This window comes from Chironomus tepperi, unplaced genomic scaffold, assembly GCF_022539635.2.
Source record: "Chironomus tepperi strain 1889 unplaced genomic scaffold, CSIRO-AGI_Ctep_v1 contig_309, whole genome shotgun sequence".
In the NCBI taxonomy this organism is placed as follows: domain Eukaryota; kingdom Metazoa; phylum Arthropoda; class Insecta; order Diptera; family Chironomidae; genus Chironomus; species Chironomus tepperi.
In genome coordinates, this window is record NW_027226431.1 from 1,008,099 (window position 1) to 1,021,055 (window position 12,957).

At 33.4% G+C, this 12,957-nt stretch overlaps 1 protein-coding gene across 9 annotated transcripts in view; it reads right to left on the reverse strand.

The window, feature by feature from the left end:
• enc (R3H domain containing protein encore) overlaps positions 1 to 12,957 on the reverse strand; it is a 38,996-nt gene that overhangs the window by 10,102 nt on the left and 15,937 nt on the right. For 3 of the 9 annotated variants that reach the window (XM_070643028.1, XM_070643029.1, XM_070643026.1), the window contains exon 2: positions 3,774 to 4,111. The exons of the other annotated variants lie outside the window; for them this stretch is intronic. The gene's annotated coding sequence lies outside the window, so the exon portion shown is untranslated. The remainder of the gene's footprint in view (positions 1 to 3,773; positions 4,112 to 12,957) is intronic. 9 annotated transcript variants of the gene reach the window in all.

The following is a 12,957-nucleotide window of genomic DNA, read 5'->3' on the forward strand; positions in this document are numbered from 1 at the left end:
GCTGAATTTCAATTTTATATGGCTCAAAGCATTGGTTGGCATTCTTTATTGTGCCATGGCACACCTTGTGCTAGATAAAATTTTCGCAGCACAATTGAGATTCTTCAAGGCTCTCAGTATGCCGCGGAACACATATTGTCCATCAATGCACTGGAGCATTCACTACCCCAAGTTGCTTCAGTTGTTAAAGTTCTGTACAAATGCAACATGCCTGACTCATCCCCATGATATGTATAGTCCCCATTACTGCACCCCATGCTATATTCCATTACAACTGTCTAAATCATCCACTACACCAACTTGCATCCCTTCCTACACTCCTGACAACTGTCGAATGACGACATTATCAAGAGAACTCGAGTTGGCGTCAATTAAATTTTCAAGATGATAAAACAAACTTTGAGGAAATAAAATATCCAGCTATGCGACAGCACAAAGCTCACTGAAGTGTTTAAAAATTATCAATTTAGTCATTGAAATTCGAATCTGATGAAATAATGAAATTTCACCATCCTGTTTATACACCCGAGCAGTATAACGTAGTCATTCCATGATTTGGCATGACTAGGCCTTTCGTGGCACAACTTGGTGGTAAGTCAGGACTGAAACCAAACACGGTTGATAATGGCAAGTCCAGAAAATTGTAAAGGTACACCAGTGTGCCGTGGCACATAGGTTGCGCACCAAGGGACATTGACACTCAAAATTATTAGTGTAAATGCCTTGTTGCTCACCACTGCGCTATGGCATCATAGAGTCGCCATGTAAGCGGCAAGACACGAAGCTGTCCTTAAGTATTCCGGATTGGGATTTGGTCCCAGGATTGTAATCCCTAGTGACTGCATCATTGCAAATGAATTCAACAAATTGTCAAAATTCGAATAAAATACCATATTGTGTCACTCGGGCACATAAATTCCCAAAATAACAATTAATCCTTGACATTCATTGCATCAAAAGTAAAACAAGTCAGTGAAATTAATACACAATACACGCCATAATGAATATGAATCTAGTCGGGGTATAATTAAGAAAGTTATTAAATGTTTTTATTTTATGGACAGCTGAGAGCTTCATGATGATTATTATCATTTTTATTGACTTAGATTACAACTGACTCAGTAATGACACAATTTTATGATTCATTAAATCCACTTCAGTTTGAAAGTTAATGCTTTGGATTTATGTTTGATCACTCAACTGCGATTGACTGTATATTTTTGAATTAAAGCATGTTGTTGAATTTATTATCAAGCTATGTTGCTGAATAACAGCATGATAAGGTGGACAATTTTCTATTTCTATGAAAGCATAAAGCAGCAAGTTGATTTAAAAGTTCTGATTAGTTTTTTTATTTGAAAGGATTTTATATGGCATCTGTTTACAGTTTGAGTTCCTTTCTAGTTTATGATGCGATAGTGCTTTTAAAGGATTACTATCAGGCACCTGGAAGGTTGCAATCTTTTGTTTGTGGCTATTATTGTTTAGGAACTTTTAAGGTTTGTCATATATTTTTAACAGTGATTGTTTTGAAGAATTGAAGAACAATGCAGGGCACAAAGGTGCTCTGTCTTAATTTTTTAACAAGTTCTATAGCTTTAGCACCAAATTTGAAGGGCTGTCTTTGGATATTCTTTACGCTTTGAAATGGGTTTATGGATGTCTAAGGCTCAGATACTCATATGGAAGTCTTGATTTTCAAATATGTTTCTAAGCATTGCATGCACACATTCATGGAATGTAAGTAAGCATAACTTGAAAGCTTCCGTCAAGTTTCTCATGTTCTCGAAAACAACAAGACTTGTTTGAATTGAGAATATGACTTTTTAATCAATAAATCCAGCAATTTTGAACTTTTCTTCAATTATGGAATCAAATTATGTAATCATGCTGTCTGACATGTTCAGAACTCCTTACAGACAATTAAATGTGCGTGCTCATTTAAGTCAAAGCAATATAATTGAGTATGTATTTCTGAATTCCTGGATTGGCATTAATACCCACAATTGCCTTATGGGTTTCACTACACACAGCTTATCCACAATTGCCTTAAATGATTCACAGAAAGTACTCCGTACGTAATTTAATATTCAAACATTATTCAATGTTGTACCTCAAGGCACTTATTAATTCAAATTAAATTTACATTCGTTACTTAATTTTCAATCTTAAACAACAAAATTTACTCAAAATTTGGAAAATCAAAAGCTTGTTGAATTTTTTAAGAGGAGCTTTATTAAATCCCAACATAAGAAATCTGAAGCTATAAATTTACATAAAAATGCCCCTTTTTCTTTGGTCGAGGATCTTATAATTCGTGGAAGGTTATGAACATAATTTTGTAGCTTGTGACTTTTGACCTCGAATAAAATATTCAAGTGCACAATAATAATAAGCTGCAAAAATGTTTAAGAATTTCTTCGATATTCAAGCTTGAGGAGGCAACGATTGAATTTCAAATGCTTCGATTCGTGTCACGCTTCAAGGAACATGCAGCATGTTTTTCTGATTTGTTGAGTAGTCAATTAATTCCAATTAGAGACAAATGATCAAGGACATGATTAAAGCTGTCTGTAAGCATTAAAATACTTTAAATTCTCAATAAACTCCTACATTTGGAATGTCTTAGTTGCAATTTATTATTTTATGTCTCAATTCACGTTGCTAAGATCCTTATTCATCTATTCAGTTTATATGATAATTCTGTCCAATTATATAGCTCTTGTTTTATCATTCAATATACTTTATATGCAGAAATTTCATTCAAATCAAATAGGACATGACCTAGAAAAAGCGAAAAATCCAGTCCTAGACAGACATTAATTATGCTTACTAACTTCCATGACTGAAAGCATGCAAGCATCGGCAATTTTTAATTGTCGCAAGTCACCTTGCTTGTAAGCCTCGACCGAAATCGCATGCGACATACTGTCCATGGCAATTCAACACACTAGTGTGCCGTGGCACATAAATGTACTACCGAACTATTTTAGAAATGCCAAGACCGCCTTCTAGACGCTTTGGATGAATTCTTCAATAAAGCAGCGATCAAGAGGTTCTATGACTACTGACAGTAGTTAAAGAATCTAAGCTAATGTGCGGACAGACAATTTTATAAAAACTAGACGAAAGAGCCAGCAACAGAGTCAGATAGAAAGCTATTTTTTGTAACCTAAACTCCACATAGGAACATGGTTGCAGTAAGTAACTATGAATCGCATGCCGTGTGCATTTTCGGACATTGGTAAACACCAAGGGGTGCCGTGGTACATAAAATGTTCATATACTACTGATTTATGCTGAACTATATCAAAAATAAAAAGAGGCAGTTCACTGATTACTTTACATCAGTGGTGGACAAGCTCTTATATTTGCGGCACTTTGGTGATAAGCCTCAATTGAAACCGCTTATGACATACGGTTCATGACATTTTATAGCATTCATGGTACACATGTTGCCCACCACTGCATCACTAAACTCCCACCTTCCTCAAAACTTAATAAGTGAACAGCCGCCAAAGTTGTTTACAAGCTCACAAAGTTTTTCCCCGAATTTCCTCTCATTTCCTCCACACCGAAAATATTTAAAGAATTTCTCTGATTCACTCAAGATTAAATTATAAAAATATTCATACACAGAAAATATATATATTTATTGGATGTGAAAAGAATATGTTTTCGTGGAAGGAATGAAAAGCTTCCATTTCCACCCAAAAAAAATGTGTTTTATTTATAGGAAATTGTGGATGTTTGGTTGGGGTTGTTTAACTCACATTTTAAAAACCTTTTTTTAACAATCTTTATTTATATCCTTGTTGATTCCAATATTATTATTGACTTAACTATCGTGTATATCAATAGTCCTGTGCATTAATATGTATACATATAGTCACTTATATAACATTTTATTTCCTTTATCTAAACACACACTTTTAAGTATTAAGTCTTATTAAGCAAATCATCGTTTAATAAATAATCACAACATATTTATTATTAATAAGTGCATGTGTGGATTTCATGTATGGATGTACATTTGATATAAATGTTTTTAACTTTTTTTTTTGTTTTTTGTTTGTTTTGCACCACGATTAAATCACGATAACAAATATCACTGCAATGAGAATGGAATAAAAATTGGATATGAAAAATTTGAGCATTTTGTAAGTGATGTCTAGGGAATGTAAATTATGTATAGTAATTCACAATAATCTTCACTTTTACAATTTTTTGAAGCCTTGCACTCCCCGATTGTCCTTAAATTATTGATGCTTTATGAGATCATTTGCAAGTGACGGACATTATTAATGAGGAAAATAAGTTTCTGGGTCTAGTTCAAAAGATCACAGGTCGTTCAAAGAACTCAGGGAAAGAAACTATCGATCGAGACAGTATTTCATTTGGAAACGGGAACTGGGAAGCAGTAGCCAGAGATAAAGCAAGTTTCAGTCGACATATATGGGAGGCCAAGAATCACAATTGATCTTTCCGGAAGAAAGTAATGGTTTACTTCATTGCTGTCCAAACTTTTTTGCGTCACTGCACATCTTGTTGGGAAATCTCAACCAAAACTACACATGGCATAAAGTTTATGACATTTCTGGTCACTGGTTTAGTTTAGAAGCATAGCTTAGTTTAAACTGAATGAATAAATCTGAATTTGCTTGAATAATGTTATCCCTGATGGTCATTGACCATAAAAGATGAAAATACTGTTTGTGATCGAAATTGTGCTAGCTTCATGACAAATTCAAAAGCTATGCCTAAAAGTCAAATGCCATATCTTCAGGGTATAGAAATGTGTACCACTACGGTACCTATAAGCGGACTTTTTCCTATTTTTATGCAGAAGAGAATAATCGCCATTGTGTCATTTTGGTTAAATAAAGGAGCGTATCTAGAATTTTTGAATCTTGCTTATTGAGTCTAAGAATAGCTCCGTACGGTTTCCCATTATTGCAAGACACTAAAAATTTAAACAAGTTTAAACGATTGGGGTGGCACTGCCTCCGGCTATTTACTTCTTCATTCAACCCTTCTTGATTATTTTTATTACCGGATATAAACTGAATCCCGCAGCAAATCAGAGTTACTCTGGCCTGAAGCCGAATATTTGACCTATTAACCGACTTGTGCTAGCCGGATGATTATTAAACATTTATACCAGAAAGAGAAATCTAAAGTTTCCTTATTCAATTTCCATCACTTGCAAAACAACCCATCAGCGTAAATTGTGAAGCACATTGCGAGGAGTGATAAGATTATGAATGAGAGATTATGGATAAAAAAAATACAGCATTTTGAAGGAATTCAATAGGGAAATGAGTCTCTATACAATTTACAATCATAACGCACACACGCGATATTGAATCAGCATTCATTCAGTCAGGATTCTCTCAACTCGTCAGGGTTTTTTCCAAGCCATTTATCCACGTACAATATGTTAAATCATTTTTCATTTCTAATAGTCATTAAATACACGTAAATACAAATTTATTTTGTTATATCCAAAGCCCTTGACATTTATTCAAGCTCAAAATTCGATTTTTTGTTCCGCTCTTTCCTTTTTACATTCAATACGCTCACAAGTCGCGTGGTTCACATGGAAAAACCGAAAAAGTATGAGTATACAGCATAGAAAAATGAGTAAGAGAACTAAGAAAGAAAATGTTTTTCTGTGTGACCTTTATCACTGGATACGACGTTTTGTTCGTTTCATTTGTCAGAAAGTAATATTTTCACGAATTTCTGAATGTCTAGAACTCATTTACTATTTTCTCACCCTTTTGTGCCTTTCAACTTCTCCCCATGATATTCAGATTCTTCTTTTGTCTATTCTCAACGGCTTGCTTCTATTTTATTTTATAATTTTTTTTTCACTTCAAGGTTAAATGAAATACAGCACAAGACTACTACCCGATCTGTATAAGTTATTCATGGCAATCAAGTGACTGCTATATGGCGGCTATATGGCTTTTAGGTGCCTTATATATACATCCAAATGCCATATTTATATGGCATCAAAGTGCCATATCATATGGCATCCAAGTGCCATATTTATATGGCATCCAAGTGTCATATTTATATGGCATCCATGTGCCAGATTTATATGGCATCAAAGTGCCATATTTATATGGCATCCAAGTGCCATATTTATATGGCTTCTATATGGCGTCCCAATGGCTACTATATGGCCTCCAAGTGGATGCTAAATGGCGTCCAAGTGGCAATTTTAATGTAAAATGCTATAAGCAATTGCAACTTGGATACCACGTGGTCGCCACGTGGCAGCCATAAAAAACATGTGTCAATCGGGCTTTGCTCGCTTTGATATGTTTTATGATTAGTCATTAAGACTTATTTTATGATTTTTATACTTGTTCATGGGACTGCTTACGACAAGGTGCTTCGTTATGAAATCAGAATACGCAAAGTTAATTCTGCTTATTCGCTCTAAGGAAGCGAAAATAAAAACTTTTTTCCGAAATTTATTTTCTCGTGCAATTTCCGACTTGTTAGAACTTTTTTTTGCTTTGTTCTCTTCCTTTAAATTGCTTTAATTCCTTTTTTTCGCTACACGAAACTTTTTTTTACTGATTTTACTTCTTCTTCTGCAATATATTGAATTTTCCTAACGTAATTTTCAAAGTTTTTTCTCTTCTCTTTTGTGCAAACGCACCGACTGTTGATGCTCCTAATACTCTCGTCTTTCAATGTGAATCTATGTAGATGTAGAGAGATACATAACAAAACAATCGCGATTTTAAAACTTTTTTTTTTCTTTCCTTTTCTTTTTGATTCCGACAAAAAATTGAAAAGTTTTTTTCTGTCACTTTGGCATTTTACTTTGCGTGATTTGTTGCTGACGGTTTAAAATGCTTCGGGGAATTTTTATAAAGAGAAGGGGAAGTTTTGGTTTGCAGTCTAAGAATTAGTAAGTGAGTAGACTAACAGTATAATTAGTTAAATGTCAATGCAAATAGAGTGAATAATATTATTTTTTAAAGGGATTTTTGGGGAAAAATCGATGATTTTGGTTGAGTTTTTAGAGTTTTTGAGTTGGTCTAGGTCAGAAGGTGTTCGATTTGGGTTTTGACTGAATGGAGCTCATTTTACAGATAATTCTGGATCTGTTATTGATACTGATAATTGTATTGATGAATATTACAGCATGTTAAACACCAGAAATTGTGAAATTTAAGGCTGATTTGTCTAAATAGTTCATATCAGAGCTTGAATTTCGTATCGAGTCGAGTGGACGCAAACTGACTTTTTCATACAAAATCTGAGTTGATTTTGAGTTGTAATTCATACCAAGGCTCAAAAACTTATCTAGTAATTGTCATAAACTGTAAAAAGTCTTAATTTTAAGGTCCTGAAAGTCTCGGTCTCAGTCCCAATCCTAGAACCGTATTTCATTTATAATCCCGAATATCACATCCAGGCTCATGACAAAACTAATTTTGATCAAATATGTTACAGTGATGGACAAACTTTTATTTTTCGCGTCACATTTTAGTATTAAACCTCTAATGAGTCGCGTCATACAGATTGCTCACCAATGTCATATTATGTTGCTCGGGAAAAAAGCTAGAAATTGATTCAATATTCGAATATACTCGTATTATTCCTCATGGATTCATCCCCAACTTTCTATTCAAACTTAAACTTTTCCTTCAACTTTTCCAAACTTTAAATTGAACAAAACAATCCAACAGACATAAAGTCTGCCTTTTTTCTCCAAATTTTCAAGGACATAACCAAGTTTATAACCACATTCAAAGCTCCACATAAACACTCCATCCCCAAACGACACACACAACTTTCAAGTTCATTCAATATCACATCTTCATCTTTCAAGGTTCATAAATTTAAGAACCACCTCATTTCTTCTGTATCAAATTACCCCCAAAAAATAAGAAATTATACGATATTTAAGACATCTTTTCGCATTACTTCATTAAAAAGGCAATAATGAGAAATTCGATTCAATTCAATGAAATTTGATCAGTCTTTTGCCAAATGGTTGATTCTTATCGGCAGTGGGTGTAGGATTTGTTAAGATAATACTTTGTATTGACATGGATATCTGCTAGCAACACGTTTTGAGTTTTTTTGATGAAAATGATTTATTCGATATGAATTATTGGGAGTATATCCTGGGGTGCTTTTGATTAAAAGTATTGAATTTTTGAGTGTTTTTGGGAAAATGGCAATGTGACTCTTTTGTTTTGAAACATTTGAGGATGTAATAGAATGAATGAGAATTGTTGGAATTAGAAGCTAAATTGGGAACAAAGAGAGGATTCCTGCCGTTAGAGGAGTAGCCAGAAATCTTTGTTTTTCACGAAAAATTCTAGCAAATTTTTCACGAGGGCAGCCAAAGAATTCTTGGAAGGAGGTTGTTGATAGAGACAGTATAGCACTTTGTATTATCAATTGGTAGCCAGAAATTGAGCCATTTTTAGATGTCAACTGACGAATTTTATGGAAAGTTTCAGAGAAAATGTCATTGATCGACTATAGGTCTAGATATCAACTAGCAATTATCTCAAATTGTTCACTTGGAAATTGGAGGATCTTTTAAGGGTGAGTTTGAGCTCTTTTATTATCACCAAATGGAAGCAGCCTTCGTGTGACCTTAAAATCTTCTTGGAGGAGTCTTCTCCATTTCTATCAACTTGGATTAAGCTTGAATTAACTAGAGTCTCTTTTGGAGGAATTTGAAAAGCCAAAGTTTGACTCCAAAGCTGACCAAATGATCAAATGTCAAAGGATAAAGCTTATCCAAACCCTGCTTGAAGGGTGGAAGCCCTACAATCAAGATAGGAATGGTGAGGTTTACAACATTCTTTCTCTGAAGTGTACAAAGACAGCAACAGAATGCAAACAGGACTGGAGTCTTTTTTCGCAAAAACACTTTAGATTTCAATCGAAATTCACAAATTTGAGTTTAGAAGTCAATTGGAATTTCAAGATATCATTTCATGAATGAAGATATTGTCATTCAGTTCAAGAGAAAGGATGAATAGAATAGCTAAAAACTCATTCCAATTCGTACAGAATTCTTACAATTTTGATTAAAAATATCAAATTTCCCATTTGATTTCCAGAAATTCCCTAATTTCACCATATCAAATGCGCTATTTGCCATCATTGCCATAACCATCTTCAAACGGCATTATCTTAGTATTAGATTATGATTATGAAGCGAATATCCACACAAACAAAAAGAAAGAAAAAAATTGAAATTTTAAAAATAGATGAAAAATTTGTACGAGAGATTTTCATCAGCACAACGAAAATGAAATGTAGAAAGAAACAAAAAAATTGAAAGTGTGTGTGGGCTTAGGGCTTTTTATACTTAAATAATAATAATATCTCATTGTTGTGTTGTGTTGTGGAATTAAATATTAAAACACACAAAAAAATCGTCGATACATGATGACGCGTTAAGGAAAGAAAAATGAAAGTCGACGACGACGATCACAAATTTGTCGGGGTTATTTAGTGCTGATCATTGTATTGAGAATTTTTTCACTTGTTCATCTTGTCACATTAATATCATCACAGACCATACTTGTGTGTTATGAACATCTCTTTTAACGACTGACTAGTCAGCTCATTGAGCTATATGAGATATTTATTTGAGGGAGCCAAAAAAAAGAAAGAAAAAAAATCGATTAAAATGAAAACGTCATAAAGAAGCTATGCACGACATAAATATTATTTTGGCAAGGGCAGTCAATTTTTATGTACAAAAAAAAAAAAAATACATAAACAGTTTGCCAGCAGCAGAAACTATATGGTATATAGTTTCACCTGATTTCTGAGCACATTATAACGTCATCAAATAGGAACGAATAGGAAGCACTGAATTTTTATTCGTCATAACAACAACAACAACAAAATAAAAAGTATGGATTTTTTTATTCCAGAATTTTCTTCCTTGTGGATGTTGAGGAAGATCTCTCTCACATAACCTAGTCACTATAAATGTGCAATCTCTGTATCCCTCACTCATTTTCCCATTTTTCCTCACTCTCTCACACACTTTTATACATGATTTTTTTTTCTCTTTTCTGGTGTGCGAAATTTATTTCTTGTCTATCGATTTATGCTGCATATTTTTTTTTTCTGCATAATTGCAAACTTTTTCACTTTAATTTGGGATATAATATGAATAAACTTGGATAGAATCTCACTTCACAGATGTGCTTTTGATGAGAAAAATGAACCAAAAATTTTTCAAAATTCTTTTCGAGTCAGTTCCTTAAATATATAAAATTCTTCTTATTTTATCATCCTTAATAGTTCACAAAAATTTGATAAAAAAATCAATTTTTAAAGCTTTCATTTCTGTCCATTTTTTTTAAATAAATTTTTTTTTTGTTAGTTCCTTCATTTATGGCTGGCACCTTGAAAATCACTTTAATGACTGAAACGTTTTCCAACAAGTCCTTTTCGGCCTTTTTTGAGCACTTTTCGGTTCTTCGGATGTGAAAAAAAATTCCTCTCTATCTCTCACATGTAGCGCGCATGTGCATATATGATGAAGTCACAATTTAATGTTTTTAAGGTATATATAGCATTCCAGGCTAATGTGCACATTATTATATACATACAGAGATAGATTCTCAATTTTTCGCATTCAGGGAAGTAGGAGAATCACGGTTAAGTGTGAGCATTTCTTTTTGGCCATAATACACAGAACAACTCTTATTAATGCAATGGAAAGGAGCGAAGAGAAATGAAAACACGACTGGCTGACTGTGTGGCATAAAATAATAATAATAATGCATAGTAGCAAGCATCAGCAGCAGCAGTAGCACATAAGAATAAAAAACTACACGAGAAAAAATAAAGTGTGCCAATTTTGATGTTCGGCTTGCATTCGAGCTCGGCGACCTGCACAATGCAAAATATCTTGATGCCTTTATTTTCGAAAAAAAAAAGAACTTCCCATGCCCTATAAAAAGTTGGGGATGCATTTTCTCGCTGTTATATTCCTTATCTCTTAAGAGATACTTCCAACGGCATACATGCTTGTTGTTGACTATGATTATGATGTGAAAATCATTTAATGTCATTTTTTTTTTGTTCCTTACTCTTCCTACTCAATTACTTTAACTTCTCAAAAATCACCTCCTTAGGCGACAACTATTCCATGATGTTTTGACGATAACCGAGGCATGCAGGCAGTAAAGGAAATGTTCTCCTTGTCTGTTCCGTCGTAAATTAGGTCATTGATGTGTCGTCAGAACTTTATGTTTGGCACAAAATGAGCAAAAAAAAAGTTTGTGCAAAATAAAAAAAAATCACATAACGTTGTTCTTGTTGTTGCTCCCGCTTGTGTATTTAATTCCGAAAAATGTGTGCAACAAATACGAATGAAAAATCAATAAATGCAAGGCAGGCAAAAAAGTATGAATTTTTATGTAAACCGATTTATATATTTTCGGGTAGTATTGTGTACTTGATACACAAATGAACGAATGGGGGAAGCAATATGAAATGTTATGAACCGAAAAAAATAAAATAATAACAATAATCAGTGAAAACTTGATGTTTCGTGCTTAATAGTTTGTTTTGCTTCTTATTTTCTGTATATTATTTTATTTTTAGCACTTTTGTGCTATACTCTGTTGGTTTGAGGTGCTTCTGTTTGTCTATTTTGTCGGCTTTTTGTGTTTGTTGATTGTTTTGGACCTTGAATTTGGTTTTGAGGAACTAAAATTGGATTTTTCTTTGAGATTAATGAGTCTTATGGATGATTAATAGCTTCTTAATACTTGAATATGTCCCAATTTAAGTTTAATTGTAATTAGGAACTCCGTACGGATTATAAATTGTAAAATAATGTTTATTCTTCAAAATTCAATCAAAAACTGAGCATTTGTATGAAAAAGGGGTTTTCAACTATGAACAATAAATGAAATTCAAATCTCAAATGAACGTTATAACCAAATTTAAGTCAAAGAGTGCTTAGAAAGAATCTGTTGATAGAGAAAGTGTTGCAATTTGCATTGGAAATTAGCAATTTTAAGCCAGCGATAGAGTCAGCGATTAAGTCAACTTCAGACATTTATGAGAGATCATGGATCAAGCAACTTGCCCACCCCTTTCTCTATAATTAATAAAATTCCATCATATTTCTGCGCATAATAATAAGATAGTTTTGCATAATTAGTGTCTAACTCTAGCAACATCCACAGCTTAGATATCATTCGACTGTCGTCTGCAAACAATCATCAAGAAATAGCTTCGTATACAAAAAATAAATCCCATATTTAGGAACTGATGTCTCAGTATGAAAATTTAATTAAACTCAAAATGTCTGATCCTGACCTAAAATAGTCTGAATATTCATAAAGATCAAAATCTTTTTGTCCCCATGGGATTATGCCTAATTCCTTAAATACTTTTGAATTTAATATAATATCATGTCCAAAAAGAGGGGCATCTTTAACTTGTTTTCTTTCTATTCAGTGAGCAGCTTAGATGAAGAAAATACAAAATGAAGTGAAATATTCAAGGAGAACATTTTTCCAAGGAGAACCGAGAACCAGAGAGTGAAAGACTTCGTTTCCTATGCGATAAATTTTATGTTTACATTTCATAGTCGCCACATTTTTTTCTCTTTTTTTCTCTATTTCTGTTACGCTAGCTAATCTGCATATAGGTATGCCACACGAAGTGATAAAAACGGCTTCTTTTTATTCTCAATTTTTTTTTTTTACAAATTCCTGTTTAAAAAATTTTCTTTTTATCAACCAATCTAGTCTGAATAAAGTCTGAGGCTTAAAGTGGGGGTCATTCACTTATGATGGGTGTTGAAATTTTGATGCTGGTTTCTTAGGTATACTGCAGTATATATACCAGATATTGTCTGGTATAGTAAGGATTTGCGCTAAGGCAGTGTGGACAACCTTTATGTCGCGGCACACCTTGATGATAAGT